This window comes from Petaurus breviceps, unplaced genomic scaffold (genome assembly GCF_028583685.1).
Source record: "Petaurus breviceps papuanus isolate PSGF00001 unplaced genomic scaffold, PetGlider_PUasm1.0 112, whole genome shotgun sequence".
Lineage (NCBI taxonomy): Eukaryota > Metazoa > Chordata > Mammalia > Diprotodontia > Petauridae > Petaurus > Petaurus breviceps.
Window position 1 is genome coordinate 3,518,079 of NW_027185601.1, and position 10,035 is coordinate 3,528,113.

The 10,035-nt window shown below is 37.6% G+C and overlaps 1 pseudogene; it reads left to right on the plus strand.

Annotated features, from left to right (window-relative positions):
* Positions 1-7,685: 7,685 nt before the first annotated feature.
* LOC138157354 (large ribosomal subunit protein eL14-like) lies at positions 7,686-8,358 on the plus strand (annotated as a pseudogene).
* The last annotated feature ends 1,677 nt before the right edge of the window (positions 8,359-10,035 follow it).

Consider the following 10,035-nt stretch of genomic DNA (forward strand, 5'->3'; position numbering starts at 1 on the left):
GGCAGGTGTTCTATTCACTGTGCTACCTAGCCACCCTGCAATTATGAAAAATTAACAAAATGTGACCATTAGCCAGAATATTAATACCATTGAAGGAAAATGCTTTACTAGTCACACGGTTTGGAATCATTTAGGTCTAAATATATTTGCTCTGTCTTATAAATAAATACAATTTTTTTTTCTTGGACAGCTTGAGAGTCAAGAACACTTGAATGCAAATACTGTCTCTCACACTTAATAGTTGTGTGATCATGGGCAAATCAACTAACCTCTCTGAGCCTTAGGCAACTCTCTAAAATTTTAAGTTATAAATGAGTTGCAATCTGATTTGGTAAAAGGAGTTCCCATACTAGGAGTTCTAACACTGAAAAAAAAATCAGAGGTCCTTGATATTATGGGGTTTTTGTTTGTTTGTTTTTACCAAAAGGTAAAAACCAAACTGTTAAAAGTTTAGCTATTTACCCTATGAGAAGAAAACTAGAGAGCTATGTAAGGGTCAAATAGTGTAACTATAAATGCATGAGAAAGATAAAAACACTGAAGTAAAGAAAATTTTGTTTTTCTGGAAAATACAAATAGATCATTGGGAATTAAAGATGGAAATAAAAACCTTGGAAATTTTGTGATTACTTGGAAGACATGAACTAAAAAAATATTTTTACCCAAAACTGCAAGAATAGGGGATTACTCCCTCTAAAGAGAACTATTGAGAAGAGAAATTCCAGTGGTTTGGCAATTTGGCAAACCTTAGTGACCCCTTTTTGTCTGCATTTAATTTAATGAAGTTCTTCAGGATTTCATTATAATGAGTTAAAATAGGTCACTTCTTTCAGTGTACCCCCTCCCCAAGCCCATAATAAAACATGTGGAAAATGTCTATCTCATATCCATTATCGGTTCTTTCTTTTAAGACCATCTCAAAACTCTGCCCTAACAAAAGATCTTTCCTGAATATTTATTTATTTATTAATATCCCAATATATTCTGGTCCCTCATTTCCTTTGCATCCTCTAGGATTTACGTATCAATTTTTACTGGATTTTTGGTATTAGTTGACTTGTTTACAAGCTGTCTCATATGTGTATACTCTAGTTCCAAATACTATGTTAAGTCCCTCAGTAATAATAAGTTTACATCAGTCATTACTTCTATGTCTTTGTAATTTCTCTTTAAGGCCAAGTTGTGAGACAATCCCAGTAGCTCCATTCCTGTCCCATTTATGAGCAGGTTCCAATTTTTTTTTTCTGGTTCTAATTTAATACTTGTGGGCTTTCGGCTGTCCTCACCAAGCAGAGAGTACAAAATAATGGTGATGATGGCAATGATGATTAGGACAGTAGTGATGATAGACTATAAAGCAAACAAATCTCTGTCCTTAGATCAGTGCTTACCTTAGTGTCTTGTGTTCATAGTTCTCTTCTCTTTGACTTCCAGACTCTTGATCCTGTCTGCTTACCAGGAGTTCTTAACTTAGGATCTGGGAACTTACTTTTAAAAAATATTTTGATAACTCTATTTCAATGTAATTGATATTTCCACTGTAACGTTAGTTTTGATTTCCATTTAAAAACATGATCCTGAGAAGGAGTTCATAGACCACCAGACTGCCAGAGGGATCCATGACACAATGAAGGTTAAGAGCTCCTTGATTAGGCAGTACCTGTCTGACTTTATCTACATTAGTTAATTTTTCTAGATTCAATTTTTTCCTACCTTTAGTACATCCAATTTACCCCACACACACACACACCTACTCAACCTTGTCTTCTGCTCTAGAAATTGATTTTTCTTCCTATTGACTTTCAGTATCTGCCACCCCCCTTGCCTAGAAAAACTCTTGCCCCTGGTACCTCCGGACCTATTGTTAGGTACATCCCAGGCTCTTTCATGAGATTCATCTTTGCTGACCTTGACCTGTTTCAGCTGATTTTATTAGTACAGAGAACTCCCAATAAAGAAAGCTTCATTGCTAATAATATAGATCACCAACTGTTTTACAACTTTGTAGTCTTAAAAAGTTGCTTGAGGCACGGAGAATTTAAGTGACTTGCCCAAGGTCACAGCCAGTGAGTATCAGAAATGAGACTTAAAAGGGCAGCTAGGTGGTGCAGTAAAGAGAGCTTTGGCCCTGGAGTCAGGAGGACCTGAGTTCAATTCTGGCCTCAGACACTTAACACTTACTAGCTGTGTGACCTTGGGCAATTCACTTAACCCCAATTTCCCTGCCTTTCTCCATCCAAAAAGACAAAAAAAGAAAGAAATAAGACTTAAACCCATGCCTTTCCAACTGTAAGGCCAGTTTTTCTAAAATACCACATTGTTGTTTCCTCAAAGTCTGTCTTTCCTTCTTTATTTCTCTCTCTCTCCACCATCCCCCATCCCTCACTATCTCCTTCTCTTCCTTCCCTTCTTCTATATACATACACACATAACACAGGTGTTCCAGTCTCAGAAATCTGTAGGAAAGAAAAGGGAAGAATCTGAGACCTTGAGAAACTTTAATAATTTTTTAAGTTTTGTTCATAATCTAAACAAGATGACAATAGCATGCCTATGCTACATACATACATAATATATACTTATGTAAATCACTCAGCACTGTTTGGAGATTTAAAGTTAGTGGTAAGTGTATCATTAAAAGCAAATGTTCTCACCACATTGTTCAAATGAGAGACTTGTTAACCCCAAAGGGCCCAAGTTCTAACTTCTACTGGTGGTTTTTGGCTGGTTTGAACTAGCTAATGTAATTTTGTCTTCTCATGGCAATGGGGGAGTTGTTTTTATGAGGGCCAGTTATATGCTTTTTTAGATGAAAGCTACAGGAACAGTGTAGAAAGCTGAGTGGCCTGGTCTCGGAGAAAGGGTTATGTAAAAGATATGGATCTTTGAAAATGCTGCCTATACTTCCCCTGTTACCCAATAGTTAAGTAACTTAATTAGCTAGAATCCAATGTGCTTGATTGGTCTATTGGAAACGGAAGAATTATCACTAACAAGATATCTTAGAAATAAATTTGAACTTTTATTTCTGCTTCTTAGGAATTCCAATTAATTTTTCTTTCTTTTAAAACAGGAGAACAAAAAACTGGCCGTGTAACCTTGTACTTAACCCCAATTGCTTAAAAAAAAACAACAGGAGAACAAGATCAAAACAGTGTTTGAACACTGTAATGGATAAAGCAGTCATTTTTTCTTTTCCTCTCCTGTTCTACAATTTGCCCTCTGTTCCTTCCATTTTAGCTTTTTACTCATCTTTCATACATCTTTCTTTAGCAATACTTAAGTAAAAAAGTATTTCTTTTTTTGTTTTTAAAGTAGCATAAATGTTAAGTGGCTTGGAGGGATGGCCATAGATAGAGATGAAGTATACAATGCCATATGCTAAAATTTGAGAAGCCCTGCTGCAAAGTCCTACCCACCCCTGAAATAATCCCACCACCACTATCTTGCCATGGTGGCTTTCTCCCCTCTTTCTCTTGGGTCTAAGATTTCTACTGCTAGAACCTTTCCTCTAGATTAGATTTAAAAGGGTCATTATAGGGGTGGCTAAGTGGCACAGTGAATAGAGCACAAGCCCTGGAGTCAGGAGGACCTGAGTTCAAATTTGGCCTCAGACATTCAACACTTACTAGCCATGTGACCTTGGGCAAGTCACTTAATCCCAATTGCCCTGCCTTCCCTGCTCCAAAAAGAAAAAAAAGGGGGGGGGGTCATTATATCTAGGAGAGGTCTACTTGCTTCATCTATATTGTCTGGGACACTCCCTTTCAGCTATCTCCCATTAACCCGTTGTAATTGATTAGTTGATCAGATTAACTAGGTATCACCTTAGAAAGCTCAAGGAGTCTTGCCATAAAGGGATAAATCATGGAATTTTAGAAATGAACTAAATATAAATAACGTTGCCTAATTCTCTCACTTATAGATGAAGGAAGTAAGACAAGAGAAACTGTGTGACTTCAACTAGTAGATGATAAGGCAGGACCAATACCCAAGACTCCCTTTACTCTTTGTCTAGTACTTTTACTTTGCATAATATCTGCAGTAATGTTCGAGGAAGATGGTCTAGTCTCACCTAAACTATTAGATTAATCTAGTGTTACTACCAATAATTTAACCAATTAACTAACCATACCACACTGGAAGAAAGAAGACAGAGAACATGCCTATATGAGGAAATCAGGCCATAGCAGTGGAGAATGTTGGGTAGTTTATTAGTGGCAATGTAAAAGACTCTATGGGATCCCACCCATGGATCTCAGAAACTTAACATCCTTTCACTACGTTTGTATTTATTTGTTTACTTACTAACTGTGTAATCTTGGACAAGTCACTTAACCTCTGGATGCCTTAGTTTCCTGATCTGTAAAATTGGCATAGTAACATTGCCCACTTCATGTGATTGTTTTTAGGATCAAATGAGATAACATTTGTAAAGTACTTTATAAACTTCAAAGTGATACATAAATGTGAGCTATTATTACTTTAACTTACCCTGAGAGAGAAAGCAATTCTGGTCACTAGACATTCTCATTCTTACTGCTTTTGCTGCTTCCCAAAACACCCCCTAGTCTGCCTCTCCCCTCTTCAAGATCTAAATCACAGCTAAGCTTAGCAAGGACAAGAGAAAAAGTATAAAATTTATACTTTTTATACTTGCTCAAAGGGGTAGTCCCCCGAAAAGAGTCCATGCTCCTACGTCCCATTTGGTCAGTCACTTGGAGGGGCAGCCCTAGTTACAGAAAACCAATCAGGAGTTGCATTGATTCTTGAGGAAATCAAAAATGATCAAAACCTGTGGGGAGGAGCTTTAATTATCTCAGACAAAGGTTTACTCCCTGTGAGCTCATCAGATTGATTAGGGACTCACTTGTTTAACTCCCTTTATATAACAAATAACATTGTTTTATTTGAAGAAATCTTCCACCAAATCTTTCACCAAAATGGGATATTAATGTGAAAAATTCAGACTCAGATATTTAAACTGAGGTGACCCAATTCTTTCAGATGGCTCTATAGATGGCAGATGACTTTCACTATAAGACAGATATTTTCTGCAGGATTAAACTACTTAAGTTTAAATTAAATTCTTAAAATTAAAAATAGGAAAAGAAAACCTATCCTTCAGGATTCAGCTCAAATGTTGCTTCCTTCATGATGCTTTCCCTGATTGCCTCCTTCTCTTCCTCCAATCCCAAACAGATATGATTTCTACTTCCTCTAGTACTGTACAGTCTTTTGTGTTTCTCCAATTTGATGTGGTGGTTGTTCAGTCATGACCTATTCGTGACCCCATTTAGGATTTTTTGGCAAAGATATTGGAGTGGTTTTTCATTTCCTTCTCCAGTTCATTTTTTAATTAACATTTATTTATTTGCTATTTTATTTTTCCCAATTACATATAAAACAATTTTTAACATTCATTTTGTAAAATTTTGAGTTCCAAATTCCCTCCCCCACCCTCCCTTTTTCCCCTCATTGAGAAGGCAAGCAATTTGATATAGGTTTTGCATGTGCAGTCCTCTAAAATATATTTCTATATAATGTCATGTCAGCACCAACATAACATTCCAGTGCCTAAGGCATCTATGAATATGCCAGTGTAATTCTGAATCACAAAATATAACAGATTCTCCACATGAAAGACAGAACCAAAACATTTATTCAAACACCAGAAAGTTGAATCCCAACACCAGAAAGTCAAATCTATCATAGCAACAAAGAAATCTATACACAATAACAATGCAGGGGGCACCATCATTCCCAAGACTTCCCCCTGGTAGGACTTTCCCACAAATGAACACAGCTTGCTGCTTACTTCCTCTCTCTCTCTCTCCCTCAGCTCTAACTGCTCTGACCAACTTCCTCTGGGCTCTGCTCCACCCTTCCTGCTCCACCTGTTCAGCAAGCTTCTCCCACTACAGGCTTCATGTGACTCAAACTCATGTGACTTAGGCTTCCATATGACTTAAGCAGGTCACATAGGCCTATTAATGAATGGGAAAGAGCTTCCCATTTGCATAACTATTACATCATGTTGTGAAAGAAAACACAGACAATGAAAAAAGAAAATGAAAGTTTTAAAAAGTATGCTTTGATCTTCAATCAGACTCTATCAATTCTTTCTCTGGAGATTGATAGTATTTTTTTATCATAAGTCCTTCAGATTTGTCTTGGATCTTCTTTGTATTACTTAAAATAGCCAAGTCACTCACAGTTGATCATTGTACAATATTGCTGTTACTGTGTAAAATGTTCTCCTGGTTCTACTCACTTCACTTTGATCAGTTCGTATAAGTCTTTCCAGGTTTTTCTGAGAGCATCTTGCTCATCATTCCTCATGGTACATTAATATTCTATGATAATCATATACTACAACTTGTTTAGTCATTCCCCAATTGATGGGTATTCCCCTCAATTTCCAGTTCTTTACCACCACAAAAAGAGCTGCTATAAATATTTTTTGTACAAATCCTTTTCCTTCTTGGGTTTTTGGGGTTTTTTTTTTTGCCTTTTGTAGGGCAATTGGGGTTAAGTAACTTGCCCAAGGTTACATGGCTAGTTTTTTTGTGTGAATGTTAAGTGTCTAAGGCTGTAACCGAACTCAGGTCCTCCTGACTCTGTGGCCAGCGCTTTACTCACTGTACCACCTAGCCGCCCCAAGGCTAATATTTTTTTTTGCCTTTTTTGGAGGGTAGTTGGGGTTAAATGACTTCCCCAAGGTCACACAGCTAGTTTTTTGTGTTAAGTATCTGAGGCCAGATTTGAATTCAGGCCCTCCTGACTCCAGGACCAGTGCTCTATTCACTGCACCACCTAGCCACCCCTTCTTGTTTTTTTTAATCTCTTTTGGGATACAGATGTAGTAGTGGTATTTCAGGGGTCAAAGAATATGCATGGTTTTTATAGCCCTTTGGGCATAGTTCCAAATTGCTCTCAAGAATGGTTGAATCAGTTCACAACTTCACCAACAGTGCATTAGCATCTCAATTTTCCCCTCCAATATTTGTCATTTTCCTTTTCTATAGTGTTAGCCAATCTAATAGGTATGGGGTATTTTAATTTTGTTTTAATTTCTATTGTTTTATAAGAAATGAGGAGCAGATGGACTTCATATTTACCTGGAGAGGCTTATATGAACTGATGCTGAGTGAGAAGAGCAGAACCAGGAGAAATTTGTACACAATTACGGACACAATGTATGTGTGAAGACCAACTTTGATAGACTGGACTCTTCTCAGCAATGCAGGGTTATAAAAGACTCATGATGGAGAGAGATGACTACATTCAGAGAAAGAACTAGAAAGAACAATGTTTGAATGCAAATTGAAGCAAACTACCTGCTCTCTTTCTTTTTATTGTTTGTTTTTGTTTCCTCTTTCCCAGTGTTCATTCCATCCGTTACAATCCTTCTTTATAACCTGACTAATGTTTAATGTGAAAGTATTTGTAGATCCTATGCTTGATTGCATGCTGCTATTGGGGGGGACTGGGGAGCAGGGGGAGGAGAGGGAGAGGGAGAAATTTGAAACTCAAGGGATTGTGGAACTGAATCTTGTAAACTAGAAGTAAATAAAAAATTTAATAAAGACAAAAAAAATTTAAAGAAAGGAAAAAACAAAAAAAATTGTTTTAATTTACATTTCTTTAATCAAAAAGTGATTTAGAGCTCTCATTCGGCCAACATGGTGTTCAAGCGCTATGTGGAGATCAGCCTCATGGCCTCTCCTTTGGGCCGCACACCGGCAAGCTGGTGGCCCTCATGGACATGATCGATCAGAACCAGGCTTTGGTTGATGGCCCCTGCAGCGGTGTGAGGAGACAGGCCATGCCATTTAAGTGTATGCAACTCACAGACTTCGTGCTCAAGTTCCCACACAGAGCCCGTCAGAAGTATGTCCGGTCTGCGTGGGAGAAAGAAAAGATCAATACAAAATGGAAAGCCACACGATGGGTCAAGAAGATCAAAGCCAGAGAACGGAAAGCCAAGATGACAGATTTTGACCAGTACAAAGTCACGAAGGCCAAGAAAATGAGAAATAGAATTATCAAGCATGAAGTGAAGAAGCTCCAGAAGGCATCCACCCAGAAGGGGTCTCCCAAGAAGGGAGCCACCCAGAAGGCACTTGATACTAAGGTCTCTGCCAAGAAGATCCCCTCAAAGAAGGCTGAGGGCCAGAAAGCAGCCCCCGGCCAGAAAGGCCAGAAGGGCCAGAAAGCCTCTGGCCAGAAGGCCTCAGCCAAGAAGGGACCTGCTCCAAAGGGACCTGCCCAGAAGGCACCTGCCCAGAAAGCAGCTGCTGCTCCAAAGGTCAAAAAATAAGAGGCTGCCCAAAATCAAATAAAGATTTTCCTACACACACACACACACACACAAAAGTGATTTAGAGCATTTTTTCATATGACTATAGATAGCTTTGATTACTTCATCTGAAAACTTTCTGTTCATATCTTTTGACCGTTTATCAATTGGAGAATGTCTCATTTTTATAGATTTGACTCAGTTCTCAATATATTGGAAAAATGAGGCCTTTATCAGAGAAATTTCCTGTGAAAATTTTTTCACACTTATGGTTACTGTGCATTTACGTCCATCATATTTCCTCCTGTTTATCCTACACTCTTTCTCCTTTCACCCTTTCTATCCTCAAAAGTGTTTTGCTTCTGACTACTGCATCTCCCAATCTGCCCTCCTTTCTATCAGCCCCCTTCCTTCCCCTGATACCTTCCTATAGGGTAAGACAGAGCTCTGCACTCAAATGAGTGTTCTCTGAGCCAATTCCAATGAGAATAAGGTTCAAGCACTTCCCCTGCCACCCACCCCTCCCATTTTCCCCTTCTCCATAAAAGCTCTTTCTTGCCTCTTTTTTTGTGAGATAATTTAGTCTATTCTGCCTCTCCCTTTTTTTCTCTCAGTTTATCCCTCTTTCTCATCCTTTATTTTTATTTTTAAATATAATCTCTTCATATTCAACTCACACCCATGCCTTCTGTCTATATATACTCCTTCTAACTGCCCTAATTAAGAAAGTTCTTAGGAGTTAGAAGTATTGTCTTTCCATGTAGGAATGTAAACAGTTTAACCTTATTGAATCTCTTATGATTTATCTTTCCTTTTTTACTTTTATATGCTTCTCTTGAGTCTTGTATTTGAAAGTCAGATTTTCTATTTAGCTCTGGTCTTTTCCCCAGAAATTCTTGGAAGTCCTTTTTTCATTGATACCCATTTTTTCCCAGAAGGATTATACTCAGCTTTGCTAGGTAGGGGATTCTAGATCTTTTGTCCTCCAGAATGTCATATTCTAAGCACTTTGATCTTTAACATAGAAGCTGCTAAATCTAGTGTTATCCTTACTACAGCTTCATAGTTGAATTGTTTCTTTCTGGCTACTTGCAATATTTTCTCCTTGGGCCTGGCATTCTGGAATTTGACAATAATATTCCTGGAAGTTTTCATTTTGAGATCTCTTTCAGGAGGTGATTGGTAGATTCTTTCCATTTCTATTTTATGCTCTAGTTCTAGAATATCAGGGTAGCTTTCCTTGATAATTTCTTTAAAGATGATGTCTAGGCTCTTTTTTTCATCATGGTTTTTAGATTGTCCAATAATTTTTAAATTATCTCTCCTAGATCTATTTTCTGGGTTAGTTGTCTTTCCAATGAGATATTTCACATTTTTTTTCTATCTTTTTGTTCTTTTGATTTTATCTTACTATTTCTTGATGTCTCATGGAATCATTAGCTTCTTCTTGCCCAATCCTAATTTTTCTTTGGAGAGGGGAAGGTAGGGCAATTGGGGTTAAGTTATTTGCCCAATGTCACACAACTAGTTTTAGTGTTACCAATCCTAATTTTTAAGGAATTATTTTATTCATTGATCTTTTGCACCTCCTTTTTCATTTAACCACTTCTACTTTTTAAGGAGTTCTTCTCTTTAGTGAATTTTTGTGCCTCTTTTACCATTTGGTCTTTTCTGTTTTTTAAGGTTACTTTCTTCAGTATTTTTTGTGCCTCCTTTACAAAGTTGTTGACTCT